The following is a 16,598-nucleotide window of genomic DNA, read 5'->3' as shown; positions in this document are numbered from 1 at the left end:
TATTAAGGAGAACCCCCAACTATGGTATTATGTTTTAAATTCCGGGTATTGTTTTTCTCCAGACCAATCACTATAAAACTATACGGGCTACTAGTATGGTTGTCATGTGACTCCAACACCTTGTAGTCCTTAGTCTTATGTAACATTTTCTATACAGTGATTTACACACATGTTGATTATCTCTGTGTAATGTGTGTGATGTAAAGTACTCTGACACCCTACAATGGTATAAGTGGCGCTGTAAATCAAATTAAATGCATCTGAGAAAGAGTGGTTATGGAGACTTGGGGGGCACAGTTAAAGGGTGGTAGTGAGGGAATCCATGGCAGAGGTGGTCATTGGGGGGCACTAACAAACATTAATGCACAGGACACCACCAGTGCTATGGCTGGTCCTGCCCTTGAGACCTGTCTGCCTCACCGATAGGTACCTCAATTGGCCTTGTTTCAGCAGTAGTAGCTGCAACTCACCAGGGAATGGCAATGCAGGATTTGCACGTACACCAAACTAAGTTCGCAAACTTCACAGTCTCCCTGCTTCATTCACATGCACTTTTAACATGTGCTGCCTTCTGTGGGGCCACTGGAATTAATTATATAGCAAAGGATGACAACATTATGCCGTAGTGTTGACTAAATAATGCACTATAACAAAGGCTGCAGCGTAATGCAGTATATTTTCAGATATTTTATTATTTTGACGTGTATACACATGCTAACAGTCTCTGGAAAGATTTTGCCTTATTAGTACCAGTGTAACATACAAACGCAGCAGTGAGAAAGGTGACCAGTCAACCTTTACAATAAGCCATCCAATCCGCAGCAACACACGTCACATTTTATATTAACTTTTGATATGTTTGAGCTACAAACAATTTATTAGTTTAAATTTTAAATGTTCAGATTATGCAGCAGATCTTGCATTATGAGGCAAATATGGCAAAGCCATAAATTTAGAGAAAACATTAGCAAACTAGGATATTTTGCCATTCATGTTTGAACTGCTGTTGTGGGAAAAGGGAGAAGTGCTGATGACAGAAACTCCATGGCTCGGAGACAAATGGCTTGTGTTTCCACATTTTATCGTATTTGGTACATTCTGCGATTATTAGAAGCATATCCCACTTTGTGAATATATTTTAATGTCAATAACTCATTATAACCTTAAATAATCATGTGTATCCATTGGTTGATTAAACTGGGCAGTGAAATGCCAAACAAATACTAGAAATTGGGATGTCTGTGCATTCTGGCCTCACCTCTGGCTCCACCCACAGATCCAATTCTTGGCTTATTCCCACCCTCTGATTCTCCGCCCACTGTTCCCCTACTTTTTTTTCCCACTTCGACCACTGTGTAAGGCTCAGCATCCCTGGACCTGTGATGTACCGCCGCTGCGGGCACCGCATGTGTCACACATTTACGGTGCTGGGCTTCTGCATAAGGGAGCTGGCCATTATTGTATCCCTAAACGTTCGCACGGTGTCAGTTTGACATTGACTACACGTAGAGGGACTCTAAGTTTCTTTTCAAAAATATAGCTAACATTTTGACCTATACATTTTATTTTGTATAAATTAATTGAATGTGTGTAAAATTTTGCAATGCCCGGGGAATTCTAGTAAATGGAGTACCCATTGGCGAATCACTAGCGTGTGTGATTGCTGCATTATTTATTACTAACTTTGACGTTGTGCTTTAACTTTGGATAAAAGTTATAATGAATTCTAGCACCAAGAAGCCAGTATTGGTGAATATATGCGCTACAAATAATCCCTAACATACACTTTGCATACAGTATATTTAATCTGTTTTAAAGTATTCTCATAAAAATCGAATCGTGCTGAAGACAGCCTTGATTGGTGTTGGATCGAGGACCCGGAAGTCTGCACACTTAGCAGACAGAGAAGTTTAGCGTTTTTCCTACAGGTGGTGTTTGTTGGCCTGTGGCAGGGTCAGTCACATGTCCTGGATTCCTGGCATTTAATTGAGTCTATTCTAGTTCTGCTCCCCAGTGTTTCTTGTGCCCCACCTGGCACACATCATGTCGGAGGATGATGATGACGTTAACATTTTGCCCCCCCCCCCCCCCCCCCCCCCGGAACAATTTCTGCGGACGCCCATGAGACTGCAGTATAATAGTGTATCTAACTGGCCCGCCAAAACGTTACAATCTAGCATTTACGAATTAAACGGGTGAAATCACATAGAGTAATGTCAATGCTAAAACGCTGCAGTTTACGCGGTTGCCGCTTACCGGTAAACACAGGTTTACTACGTGCCGCTCTGTCTGCTATACCGCTACGCTCCGTTTGAAATCAACGGGGTGGCGGAAAGGTAACCTAGGGGAATAAGTGGGTGGAGTGTATAACTACGCCTAGGCGCTAAGGTTGCTGGAACTTGTATTTTTAGAGCCACAGTGGAAAAAGTATGATAGAAATAGCTAACCAGTATATATCTACTAAGTTGTCTGTGCAAACTGCACTATGTGGGACATACAGAGCGCATACTCAATGAGCATAAAAGCAATATTAGAACGAAAATGCTCAAATCAACGGTGGCCACGCATTTTATGGAAGCCAAACATGAGATAACACAACTAAAGGCATGCATTTTAGAAATCGTGGATAAACATGAAGGCACCAATAACAAAACGTAGCTCTGAAAGAGAGAAAATTACTCGATTTATCGTTTAAAAACTTTAAGACCGGGGGGTCTAAATGAAAGAGTGGAATTTTTTTGTTATCTGTAATTTAATCTAACCTTTAATGTTCACAGGTTCCTTGACATGGAGCAACTGGTTAGCTATTTCTATCATACTTTTTCCACTGTGGCTCTAAAAATACAAGTTCCAGCAACCTTAGCGCCTAGGCGTAGTTATACACTCCACCCACTTATTCCCCTAGGTTACCTTCCCGCCACCCCGTTGATTTCAAACGGAGCGTAGCGGTATAGCAGACAGAGCGGCACGTAGTAAACCTGTGTTTACCGGTAAGTGGCATTCGCGTAAACTGCAGCGTTTTAGCATTGACATCACTCTATGTGATTTCACCCGTTTAATTCGTAAATGCTAGATTGTAACGTTTTGGCGGGCCAGTTAGATACACTATTATACCGCAGTCTTCTAAGCTACTAGCGGTTTCCATTCAAACGCAGATCAGATACACCCAGACACTAGCTTATGCAGAGTTTTAACGCACTAACGCCCATCACACGGTTCCGTGTTTACCAGTAAGATTGTTGTCAACCGTTCAGCAGGGGTAATAGAACTACTTTTAAAAATAATGGGACATGTTGTAATTTTACCATCACTATAGAGATGTCATGTAAAGCTATGAATACCAACAGTATGCCATGAATATAGCTAACTTTAGTTTGGTTTAGTTTAGTTTATTTTAGTAACAATTATGTGATGTTAGTAGCTAGTTATAGCACTATTTGGTTGGCGATAGTAAAGTAGTACTAATTACTCGCATTTGGACCCACAGATCCCTTGATAAAGGCGCTGCTTAATGCCAACAATGAAAGGAAAGCCATTATTGATGAAAATTCAGATATTTTGATTGATGTGAATCAACATTATGGATTTTGTTGTAAACCATGGATTATAATTAAAATGGAACTATTGAAATGAAGAATTGAACAGTTGTCTCACTAATTTATGCTGGAGAACCAGCCTATACTTGTGCCCAGGGAGACAAGCCGATCAAAGACTTGCTTTACTTCTATTCATAAATCTAGACAATTACCATTGAAACGCACAACCCATGCGCAAGAACATGTTCTTTTCAGGCCCTGGACCGGACACACAGTAGCATCCTGGGTTAATAGGGCTGATTATTAAAAATGCCAGCAAGTAGCATCGCCTCTTCGTCTTTCTGAAATACCATCAGCAGATGTTTACACCAAAACAACTAAATTGGATTGATAACTAGAATGGTAAGAATCCTTGTACTTGAAATGAGCTGGGACTGACTTTCCTTAAACAATCTAAAACCAGGATGGTTTCTGTGAGGAATCCTGGCTTTCCATTGGTAGTTTTGGCTTCATTGTCAGACGTCTCTCAGAGAAAGTGCATGCAAAGTAGTATAGTGAACCACCAAAAACACATAATAGCAAAGAAAAACAATTCTCGAATCAATATAGCAAAACAATACTAAATGTAATTATTAAAATTACACCAAAACAACAATAGAGGATCAGGAGTTATGATTTTCTTTTTAAGTTATAAAGCATTTGTAACAAACAATGGTGATTACACAAAGTCAGTTTATGGGGCATGGTTGCCGGGTCCTAGGAAGCTTTTGGGCCGACCTCAATGGAACGAGGAGCAGGTAAAACCCAACAGGTCACTGCAGTTATACCTTCAGACTTAGTATGCGAGATGGAAGTCAGAGTACTACCTTAGACGTGGCAGGTTGTTGGGACTAGTTGGGTCTCTTAGGCTGATTCGGTTAACCCGCTAAATCTCTGAATGTAGATACAAGGGGCCAGATGTAGGACGGCAAATACTGGTCGGTAACGTCCGATTTCGGCCGTTACCGACTGGTATTTGCTATATGACATGTAGGGGGCCCTATAGTTACAGAATCTGTATATTTACTGATTCGGTAAATTTACCGAATCGGTAAATACAGATGTAGGTGGCACTTTAAACAGTGCCACAGGCCCTTACCGATTCGTTATTTACCACCAAATACTATTTGGTGGTAAATAACGAATACCTGTGTACATGCACATCTGTGCATGTACACCTGTGCCATGTGGCACACAGACATGCCCTAAGGGCGTGTCTGTGTGTCAAATGGCACACAAGCCTGAATCAGGGGTGCCACAGGGTTTCAAAGTGACACCCTGTCCCCCTTGCAAAATCGGTAATTTTACCGAATCGGTATTTACCGATTCGGTATTTGACATTGATTCCTATTTGCCTCAATGCCCATAGGAATCAATGGCAATTACCGAATCGGTAAATTAACGAATCATACAGATTCGGTAAAAATTACCGATTTTTTACCTACATCTGATTTACCGAATCTAGAATACCGAATCGATAAAATTCGGTAATCTAGAGTCGGTAAATCAGATTTACCTACATCGGGCCCTAAGCCCCTTGCGACACTTTTACGCCGCTGTTACTTTTGTGATGCAGTGGCTGTGTAAACAATGCAGCAATTTACAACGTGGTGCATCTAGGAAGATGTGTCACTTTGTAGAGCCCTGCGTCACAGCATACCTGCGTCAGGTATAATGTATGTAATGTGTGCAGGGTGGGCGTTCCCCCGCAGCAAAGCCTTGTAGAAATGATACAGTGAAATCTACTAGATTTCACTGTGCTACTTCTAGGATGCCAGGGGGTCAAAACCTTATGTTTGCTTGAAGCAGGCATAAGGAGTGACACAGTACAATGAGTAAAGGCCTCCTCATGCATTGCTGGAGTTGTGTCGTGCTTGCATGACTTTTGGGGCAACAGATGCGTCCCAATTTCTGACGCATCTGGCAATCCTTGCACCATGGTGCGCTGTATTCTAAATACGGCGCATCTATGGTGGCACAATGGTATTACAGGCTGGGTCAGGGAAACTGACACATTTCTACAGATGCGTCAGTTTCTTGTAAATCTGCCCCCAAGAGTTTTGAATGGGATGAATAAGAAAAAGAAGTGGTACATTTACAAGAAACTGACACATCTGTAGAGCTGCGTCAGATGCCCTGCGCCAACCTGCGATACCGTACCGAATTAATACAACAGACAAGCACACAACCGTGAAATCGTTACCTATCATTAGTAAATGCATTATGTGGACTTACTCTGTGACACATAGACATTTTCCACCTGAGAAAAGTTAAAAATAAAATAAGTATTTAAATGTCTATTATTTTTGCCCAACTACATCACTGCTTCGCTATTATCAGTCATCTAATAACCCTGTGCTCCATTGTTGGTATTTCTAGTACATTTACCTCCGTCTTCCCTATGCAAACATATCCTATCTATGAAGCCTGGCATTTGTTTGCATTGCCACCAGCCCTGGCGACAGTACAAGTGTCACCCTTCAGGATGCCCACCCTGGGAGCCCTGATCAGTGACCACCTATGTCAGATGCTTCACAGGGTGGTGCTCTTCAAGCCCATATTGGACTCTCAGGGGCAGATTACAAGCCCCTTGTGACACATTTACGCCGCCGTTGCGTCACTTCTGTGACGCAGCGGCGGCGTAAACTATGTGCCATGTTGCGCTGTATTTACAACGTGACGCATCTAGGGAGATGCGTCACTTTGGAAAGACCAGGGCCACATGAAACCTGTGTTAGGTTTCATGTGGGATTTCCGGTGCTGGGTGGGCATTCCCTCACAGGTGCGCCTCGTAAAAGTGATGCCGTGAAATCTACAAGATTTCACGGAGTCACTTTTACGGCGATGCTGCGTCAAAACCCTGCTCCTGCTTGAAGCAGGCGTAAGGAGTGAAGCAGCATGTTAGGTATAGGGTGCCCCCGAGCCTTGCTGGAGCCGCGTTGCGCTTGCGACGCAACTCCAGCAATGTGCCGCCTTTACGCCGGGGGATGGGACACGCATCTGCCCATCCGTGCACCACGGCACACCGCATTGTAAATGTGGCGCATCAGTGATGGCGCACGGGTGATTTTGCATGTCGCATCTGTTCTTGTGCATCCCTGCTGATTTGCAGAGATGCAGCAGAACTCGTAAACCTGCCCCTCAGTTTGGGGGAACAGTTGTCATGACGAGTTCCCCTGTGGGTGTCTGCTAAGTTGTCAGTGTTTCTGAATTCACTACTCCACTAACAGTTTAAGTTGCTTCACTATTATTCGGAATTATGCCTCTCCTGCTTGTGCAGAAAATAACTCTGTTCTCGAGCCACGCTGCACCTTGGGGAAAGGGCTGAAGAGACCCGCGTAATCCTGAGCTGCGCAGCGACGTCAAGGTGCGGCTTCGAGGCACCTGCTGGTGCAGTTCGTGTACAGTAAGTACGCCCTTAGTAAGATCAAACATGGGGTTGGGACGTCGCGTTTAAAAAGAATAGATTATGTTCCTCAAATATCAATATATTGATCAGCTCCGTTGTGTGAGGGTTTGCTCTGCTGCATAGTGTGCGACTGCTGGATTAACTGCCCTTTTCTTTGGTGAATGAAGGGAGACGTGACTTACCTTGCATTTGTACTGATGTGTAAGGAGGTATATTGTATTCTGATGTGCATGTATCGAGTGAGCTATTCTGGAATATCCTGTGTCTGAGTGTTGGTGTCTGGTACTTGGTACCAGCTTGTCTTCAAACTGGAATAAAAAGGCTATTCTTTAACCGCATCGCTGCGGCGGCTTTTCCCGCTGTGCGCGGCATTTTTTTAAATACCGCGTTACATGACGAGCTCAGCTCGTCATCAGCATACGAGCGCCGTAGCTGATGACGAGCTCAGCTCGTCATCAGCAGCGAAGAGGTTAACACACTTTGAAGCTGTCCATATTTACCAGGTCACCAATAGGGTTGAACGCTACACTTTAAATCTGCATGAATGTAGTCTGCAAGCAAAAAACGTGTAATTGGAAGTGTCCTATTTTATCACAACCTCATGTCCTCTAGAAGGCCATCTCGATGCTGTCAACACATCAAATGATGCAGATGGGAGTGGCCAGTGCATGGTTATTCCACAGCGATTTCTTTTTTTAATTAAAGATTCTGACGTTTTCGATTTCCATTGAAGGTTACCATGCCAGCGGCGCTAGTCTGTAACAGAAGACGTATCGGCATCACACATTGAGCCAGTAAACTTGTTTATACCCCCGAAGTCGTTGTCGAGCAAGGAAAGAACAAACTGCCTTTGTAAAACACCAAGACACTTCAGAACAAAAGCGTTGGGCCTCATTTATGAAAAGTGACACATCGCTGCGTGAAAACAGCGTTGCGTCACTTTTCATTGTGCCCTCCTTGCGACATGCTAGATGCGTCATATTTACAGTACGACGCATCATGTCGCAAGGAGTTACAGACACGTCAGTATTTCTGACGTATCTGTAAGCGCAAAAATTACGCATTGCTGGAGTGTGTCACAAAAGGGACACAACTCCAGCAATGGGTCATTTTAGATGGGCAAGTCTCATTTCAAATGTGCCTGCGTCAGTCTTACGCCAGCTGTGAGGCAGGCGTAAGATATTGAAGCCATTTGCGTCCTAGAAGTGGCGCAGTGAAATCTCATAGGTTTCACTGCGTCACTTCTATGAGGCTTACTGGCGTCAGAACGCCCACCCTGCGTACATTATACCTGGCGCAGGAATAATGTTGCGCAGGGGTTTACAAAGTGACACTTCTACCTAGATGTGTCACTTTGTAAATATGACGCAACATTGCAAATTTTTTTATGCCACTGGTGCTCATCGGCAGTGCAAAAGTGACGCAAGGGCTCATAAATAAGCCCGTCAGTGTGCAAGACCTGAAGGCGCCCAGAGGCCGCAGCGCACTTCACGTGCTGCTAATAGGATAGCTGGAGACAGAAGACGGCTCCCCAGTGCTCCAGAGCTGCTTATCGGGTTATGTACACTTCAGATTTTCGACACATTCTCAAACAAGAGGGATAAAATCATCAGCAGAAAGTACTGTTGGGTTAGGCCGTTCCAACCCTACATCGCAAGCTCCTTTCTGTTAAGATTGACGCCGGAGGACGGACTGAAAAATACATTTGTCCCGGCTGCTTTACATGTGAAAGCGTGCACGCCATGCTGAATGTTTGTGAAGTACCTCATCGTGCTTACAGTAGTAGAAACTCATTAAAGAAAATAGAACATGTACCGTGTTACAACCAAGTAAAGGGGCCAGTAACCATGGGAGGCTACAAATGATGACACAGCTGTAGTAAGGAAGCACTAACAAGCTCATTTCAAAATCTGAAGCCAGCATTTACGAAGGACAAAGACACAAGCCAATTGAAAATATGTGCGGGGGAGTGGGCGGGGCTTCTCTCCCGTACTGAACTATAACAGATTATCTATCGTCAGAGCAGAGCTTGCACGCTGGCTCAAGTTCGGCCTAAAAAGGATGTTGTGCTCTAAAGCAAAGGTAGATGCCCGACTGCAACAATAGCGAAATAGGATTGGTTTCTTATAAGCAGGATTAAACTAAAACCGTTTGCTTTTCATACTCGTTTAAACAACTCCAGGACTTTAAATCATTGAAGTTGAATTGACTAGAAAGGGTACATAGCTATATCCTGTTGTGATCTTCATAAAGATATATTTAGTACTTTAAGATTAAGGATGGTATTAGAGTAAAAAGCGGTCCGATCCATTTGCTCACTTTTAACTGCTTGTTCGATAGAGAATGGTGCAATCAGTATTTTCAATTGACAAACATGACATTTACTATTTCAACTCATTTTAGATGACTATATAATAACAAGTGAAGATCATGCATTTTCTCCACTTTTCACATTGAATGGTGGAGCAAAACATTTTTTCCTTGTATTAAAAAATGTATTTATTGATTGTGGTTTCACAGTTGAAAGTCTCTATATTCATTCATAATATGATATGTGAACAAAAAAAGTGTTGTACATGTTTGGCAAGGTTTGTCAATCTGTCTTTTCTTTTCATTTTTGCCCTAGTGCAAACTCTTTCCAGAACGACAAATTGGGGCAAAACGTATTTACTACAGTCATTTTTAGGTTGAGCCTGGGCGGTGCACGCGCTGCTCTGTGAGGCATGCTGTATTCCGGTATGGACTTGAAGCTCTGCCCACTCTCCACCCATATTTGTAATTGGCTTGTCCTTTGTAAACTGTGACTTTTCATCGGTCAAAAGTCTTAGTAGTCCCTCCTTAGTAACGCCTTGTCTCATTTTGTGATTTACCAGGAGAACACCCCCTGTTACATGTGTTGTTTGCTTCTCGGTAGGCTTTAATTACAGCATCCGAGCACTATTCACTTAAATGGTTTTCTTCTGCCCACTGCTGCAGGCAGGACACGCTCTCCCACAATGCTTTAATTTTTTATTTTTCATAGCTTGGCACACCACGCTCATACATTGGCGGCCTTTGCTTTGGTGTATTTGCAGCACCGAACTCGCCCGCATGTTTATAAAATATTTATTAACTGCCCCATAATGGCGGCTGCGCCTCTTTCCTTGGACGAGCAGTGTCTAAGGAAAGGGGGCTGCTGCCATTAAAGTGAAAGTGCGGAAGGATTAGTTGCTTACCTGTAATCCTAGTTCTCTTCCAGGGGTATCCTCATCAAAGTCATGAGCATTAAAATATTCCCGCCCATGCGCAGGACCCCTTAAACACTATATTATATGTGCCCTACATATATATAACCATATATATATATATATAAATATATATATATATAAAAATAAGCAATTGCAGCCTAATAAACACTGAATCATGCTGTAAAGAATTTCCACCATATATGAATAACATGTATTAGAAACATGAGAAACAACAACAAAGTTTGTTTAGAAACTGTTTTAATGCTTAGAACGCAGTAGAAATTCTCATAAAACACTGAAAGCATAGAAAGCTCCCAGGCTGCATTGCAAACACACAGTCTAAAAAGACTGAAAAGCTAACCTGTAGCTGTACAGCAATAAACTGACACCGTGCCTTTAAGGCACTCATGACCCCCAGCTTCCCATCATGCCCCAGGGGTGACAGTTAGGTCAGTTGTTCTTTGCAGAGACTGAAAAACCATTGAACAAGGAGGTTAACAATCCTCAAATTACAATAGTCCTTTGCCCGGGGAGGCGGGAGGGTTGCTTATGACTTTGATGAGCATACCACTGGAAGAGTACTAGGATTACAGGTAAGTAACTAATCCTTCTCTTACAGGGGATCCTCATCAATAGTCATAAGCATTAGAATAGAATAGCGAGCCTCACCTCATCTCCCTGCGGGCAAAGGACAAAAACAGGCAGGTGAATGAGTGTTAATTGTGCTGGGAAGAAACACAAGTAAATCTCGAAAATTTGTTGAGCTCAAAGGAATAAGATCCTGGTCACACTCCACGGATCAAACACTGTGAATCTGAACGTAACACAGATGTAAAACAGAAAAGCAAGGGGTATATCCTGAGCTCCAAGATCAATTTTATAGTCCATCACTTCAAATAAGATGATTAGTCATCACATTTCATCTTGATTTATTTCAGTCTTCTTCAAACGAACACACACTAGCCGCCAACACGTGTTTCGTCTTGGTGTTGAAACCAAACGACTTCTTCAGGGCTAAAAAGATTACAATACACATGATCACGAAGTGTAAAACCCAAAACCAGTTCATCATTTGAGTAAAACTCAGACTTACTAACAAAGAATGTTACAAAAGAGAACCACAATAATCATGAAAGAATTCATAACAATACAAAGTGGCTTAGGTGTATGGAATCAGACTATCAATGCAAAAATCAGCAATAATGGTTATAATACAATTACAGATCATAATATCATAAATTAGATCAAACATCCTGAATCCAGGATGGAAAACCACTGTAGTTGCCAATCAGAGTTTAAGGCTACCAAAGTGTAAAATGAAGTGAGAGAGCTTGAAACACTAAGTGACGTGACCATGGAGGCAGACAAAGATTGTGTTAAGAACACCACATTATTTGGGAGCCTCACTTGATTCTAAAATGTAGTGGAAATCCCAAATTGATAGAAGTAAATTACTTTTAATTCAGAACAGTCGCCCCATATTAAAAAGGCATGGGGAAAGCCAGAATAAAGCTGTTCTCCCTGCACTTGAGGTGTACCGCGCTAAAGCTCAAGCGGCGGCCCTATATGGGGCGGAATTGTGGGGCCCTGCATGTAAAAAATCTTTTGAGGTGAAAGAAAACATATTCTACAGATCCCTCCTAAGGATGCCTGTACGTACTCCCACAACCCCGATGTTACTAGACCTGAAAATGAGGCGTACTGACCACCACGCAATACTTAGACCATTAATGTTTTGGGTACGGTTATGGACTACACCGGCACTCCTCCACTATAGAACAGAGTTAGAGGAGCTAAAAGATCTGGATACTTCAAATCGTATCACATGGTTCTCTCATATAAGAACATGGTTTGAGAGGGTAGGACTGTTACTCTTCTGGAATAACCCTAATGCATTAACTACTATCTCGAGAAGGACACTAAAAGCCACTTTTTGGGTCTATATGAACGATCACAGAACAAGTGATATATCAAATGGCTCTCTAACAAGAGAATTCCTGTCGTTCAAAGTAGCCCCTCATTACGAATCCTTCCTGAATGAAGTGAACCCTCCATTAGCTAAAACTCTATACCTCAAATTTAGATATAAAATACTCATGCTAAAAACCTGTGTTGCAAGGTGGAATAAAAACAGTGATGATAAATGCACTATGTGCAACGGAGGTGCGAGGGAGGACATTACGCATGATTTATTCTTGTCCTGCTTACAAGATTCAAAGGACAAAGTGGATCAAACCTCTCTGCATAAATCTGGGAATACGGAGGTGTAATAAAGATGCTGAAAGAATTATATTAACAGATACGCATCAGGTTCTTGTATTTGGCATAAGCAGGTATCTCCTTGCAGTGTATTATACAAGGAAAAAAGCGGGGGGAAAATTATGAACTGTAATAAGATAACTGATCAAAGTTGGCTCCGTTCAGGTTGATAGGAAATGTCTATACAGTGTTTTAAATGAACTTTTACATTTTCTTTTAAATAACAAACACATTTTTAACCGTGTATTGTAAAAATTCGATTAACTAAGACATAGGGAATGCCTGTATTTAGTGATGTTCTTATGTATATGATGTTTTTTTTGATATTTTATGATTGTACTCCTGTATTTATGAACTTTTATGATATTTTTATCGAAATAAAGTTAATTGAATTGAATTGAATTGAAACCGTGAATCCATATATTTAATGAAAAACACCAAAGTGTTCGATTATCAACGTTAAAGTGTTATATGTGCACTAGTGACCTGAGCCTCATAAGCAAGTGAAACCAAAGTAAAGAAGGAATACTAATTTGCAATATAGGCAAAAGGGCTCACCTATGGCTAGTTTCCGTATATAAAGAAGCACGAGTGATGGGATTTCTTGAATAAACACCAAAGATATCAGAGCAAACTAGAGCAGATAAAAAACGCAAAAGGGAAATCAAAATTATATCTAGCTTCACGCTTAATACCTCAGCGTTAAAGAAAATAAGCTAACCAATAATCAGTGGGAACCTTTTCTAATCTGAACATATATCAAGAGAAACACTCACTGTAAATGTAAATATTCCAATTGTGATACGGAGATCCAGTAATCATTCAATATTTGATGATGTCGTTCTCCAATCTTCTAATAATTTTACAATTCTCAGATATCAGTCTTGTCGTGTGAAGACATTCCACAAAAACCCAATGTTGTCAGCTTCCTATAAATACACAACGAAGGTAGGTCACTATTATTGTAATGTCCGTATTAAACATTACTTGAGTCCTCACCAAGGTCGTTAAACAACGTTAAATCTACATGCCCGAAACTGTGGGCGCATTAATAATTCACGGTTACAATATTGGTTACAAATAATAAAGTAAAAATGCCGATTATTTTACCTTAGTTACTTGTTACGAGGAAACCAGTAGCGTATTGGTTGCAACGTAAACTAAATTCTCAATTTCGTGAGCCGCGCAATAGACAAAATTGTATTTAAAACTCACCTCCGAGTATGGAAAACGCCAACTCCATGTGATCTTTCAGAGAGGGATCTGAGGTAAGCATGAACCAATATTTTTTGAGAATCTGATATATCTGTGTAGACCCTATAGCCTGAGATAAGTCTTATTGGATTCTTAGGTTCAGTTGATCTGGTTTTATGCTGAAGTGTATCAATTCTTTTTAATTTCAAGGCTCTGTTTTTAGCTCTATGCACCACATCATGTCTGTAACCTCTAGACAGAAATCTGCTCTCGATGTCCGTTCTACTGTAGTTAATGACTTTGCTTTTTTAGTTACAAGTCATTATTGGCATTAAAACTTACTGGCTTTTTCAATCGTAGTACCTTTGTATTTGGCCTCTTAATGTTTTATAATACACACATTGACACTGATACTAATTCAGAAATATACATCCTAAGATGGTGATTATGTTTTCCATACACTCCCCAACTAACCCTCTAGGATTACATTAGTCCTGTTTTCATGTCATTCAACATGGCGCGGATACAAACTACAGATATTCGAATAGTTGGAGTTGGTGTTTTCCGTACTTGGAGGTGAGTTTTAAATACAATTTTGTCTATTGCGCTGCTCACGAAATTGAGAATTTAGTTTACGTTGCAACTGATACGCTACTGGTTTCCACGTAACAATGGTTTGCACTAAGGTAAAATAATCAGCAATTTTACTTTATTATTTGTAACCAATATTGTAACCGTGAATTTTTAATGCGCCCACAGTTTCGGGCTTGTAGATTTAACGTTGTTTAACGACCTTGGTGAGGACTCAAGTAATGTTTAATACGGACATTACAATAATAGTGACCTACCTTCGTTGTGTATTTATAGGACGCTGACAACATTGGGTTTTTATGGAATGTCTTCACACGACAAGACTGATATCTGAGAATTGTAAAATTATTAGAAGATTGGAGAACGACATCAAATATTGAATGATTACTGGATCTCCGTATCACAATTGGAATATTTACATTTACAGTGAGTGTTTCTCTTGATATATGTTCAGATTAGAATAGGTTCCCACTGATTATTGGTTAGCTTATTTCCTTTAACTCTGAGGTATTAAGCGTGAAGCTAGATATAATTTAGATTTCCCTTTTGCGTTTTTTATCTGCTCTAGTTTCATCTGATATCTTTGGCGTTTATTCAAGAAGTCCCATCACTCGTGCTTCTTTATTAACGGAAACTAGCCATAGGTGAGCCCTTTTGCCTGTATTGGGTATTAGTATTCCTTCTTTACTTTAGTTTCACTTGCTTATGCGACTTAGGTCACTAGTGCACATATAACACTTTAACGTTGATAATCGAACACTTTGGTGGTTTTCATTAAATATATGGATTCACGGTTTCACTCTCTTATATATTCACAGGTGTGCTGTTCTTAACACAATCTTTGTCTGCCTCCATGGTCACGGCACTTAGTGTTTCAAGCTCTCTCACTTCATTTTACACTTTGGTAGCCTTATACTCTGATTGGCAACTACAGTGGTTTTCCATCCTGGATTCAGGATGTTTGATCTAATTTATGATATTATGATCTGTAATTGTATTATAACCATTATTGGTGATTTTTGCATTGATAGTCTGATTCCATACACCTAAGCCACTTTGTATTGTTATGAATTCTTTCATGATTATTGTGGTTGTCTTTTGTAACATTCTTTGTTAGTAAGTCTGAGTTTTACTCAAATGATGAACTGGTTTTGGGTTTTACACTTCGTGATCATGTGTATTGTAATGTTTTTAGCCCTGAAGAAGTCGTTTCAACACCAAGACGAAACACGTGTTGGCGGCTACTGTGTGTTCGTTTGAGGAAGACTGAAATAAATCAAGATGAAATGCGATGACTAATCGTCTTATTTGAATTGATGGACTATAAAGTTGATCTTGGAGCTCAGGATATACCCCTTGCTTTTCTGCGGGCAAAGGAGAACACAGAAAACGTGATCAGTAAGCTTAGTAAAAACCAAGCTAGGATAGAGAAAACCACTATCCGAACAGATTTTTCAAGGAGGCCTGGCCTCCTTGAGCATCCGCCCTGGAATCAGATTCTAGGCAGTAGTGCCTCGTAAAAGTATGAACTGATTTCCAGGTTGCGGCCTTGCAAATCTCTGACATAGGGACATCATGCAAGAAAGCAACAGTGGCCGCTTTCCCCCTGGTGGAATGTGCCTTGGGAGGTAAAGGTAAGGGCCTTTTCGCCAGCTGGTAAGCTAAGGTAATGCATGAGACAATCCATCTCGAAATGGATCTCTTAGCGGCTGGGAAGCCTGTTCTCATGCGCCATAATTAACAAATAATTGATCTGCTTTTCTTATTCCCTTGGTGCTTTCCAAGTAGAACTTAAGCACCCTCTTGAGGTCTAAGGAATGAAGCGATCGCTCAGCTGGGGTCGCTGGATTAGAGAAGAAAGATGGCAGGGAAATGGACTGATTGATGTGAAAATCAGACACCACCTTAGGGAGAAAAGAAGGATGCGCCCTTAAGACTACTCTGTTATGGTGGAAAACAGTGTAAGGCTCATTGGTACACAGTCCTTTCATCTCGCTTACTCTGCACGCTGATGTAATTGCTACCAGAAAAGTGGCCTTCCAAGACAAATGCTGCAAGGAAGCTGTGAATTGGCTCAAAAGGAGGGCCCATCAACTTCGATAACACCAGGTTCAACTCCCACGGAGGAGAAGGGTTTCGAACAGGGGGATACACCTTCTTTAACCCCTGTAAGAAGTCCTTGACCACCTGCATCTGGAAAAAGGAGGGCTGACTAGGTGACTTCCTGTACGCCGTAATGGCAGATAAATGCACTCTGATAGAAGCATACTTAAGACCAGATCTTGCTAGATACAGAAGGTAAGGGAGAATGACATCCTCCTGCCCCTTCGTAGGATCAAAGTG

This window comes from Lissotriton vulgaris, chromosome 2_2 (genome assembly GCF_964263255.1).
Source record: "Lissotriton vulgaris chromosome 2_2, aLisVul1.2, whole genome shotgun sequence".
NCBI lineage: Eukaryota > Metazoa > Chordata > Amphibia > Caudata > Salamandridae > Lissotriton > Lissotriton vulgaris.
The sequence above is the reverse complement of the archived record's forward strand: the minus strand, read 5'-3'. Positions refer to the sequence as shown.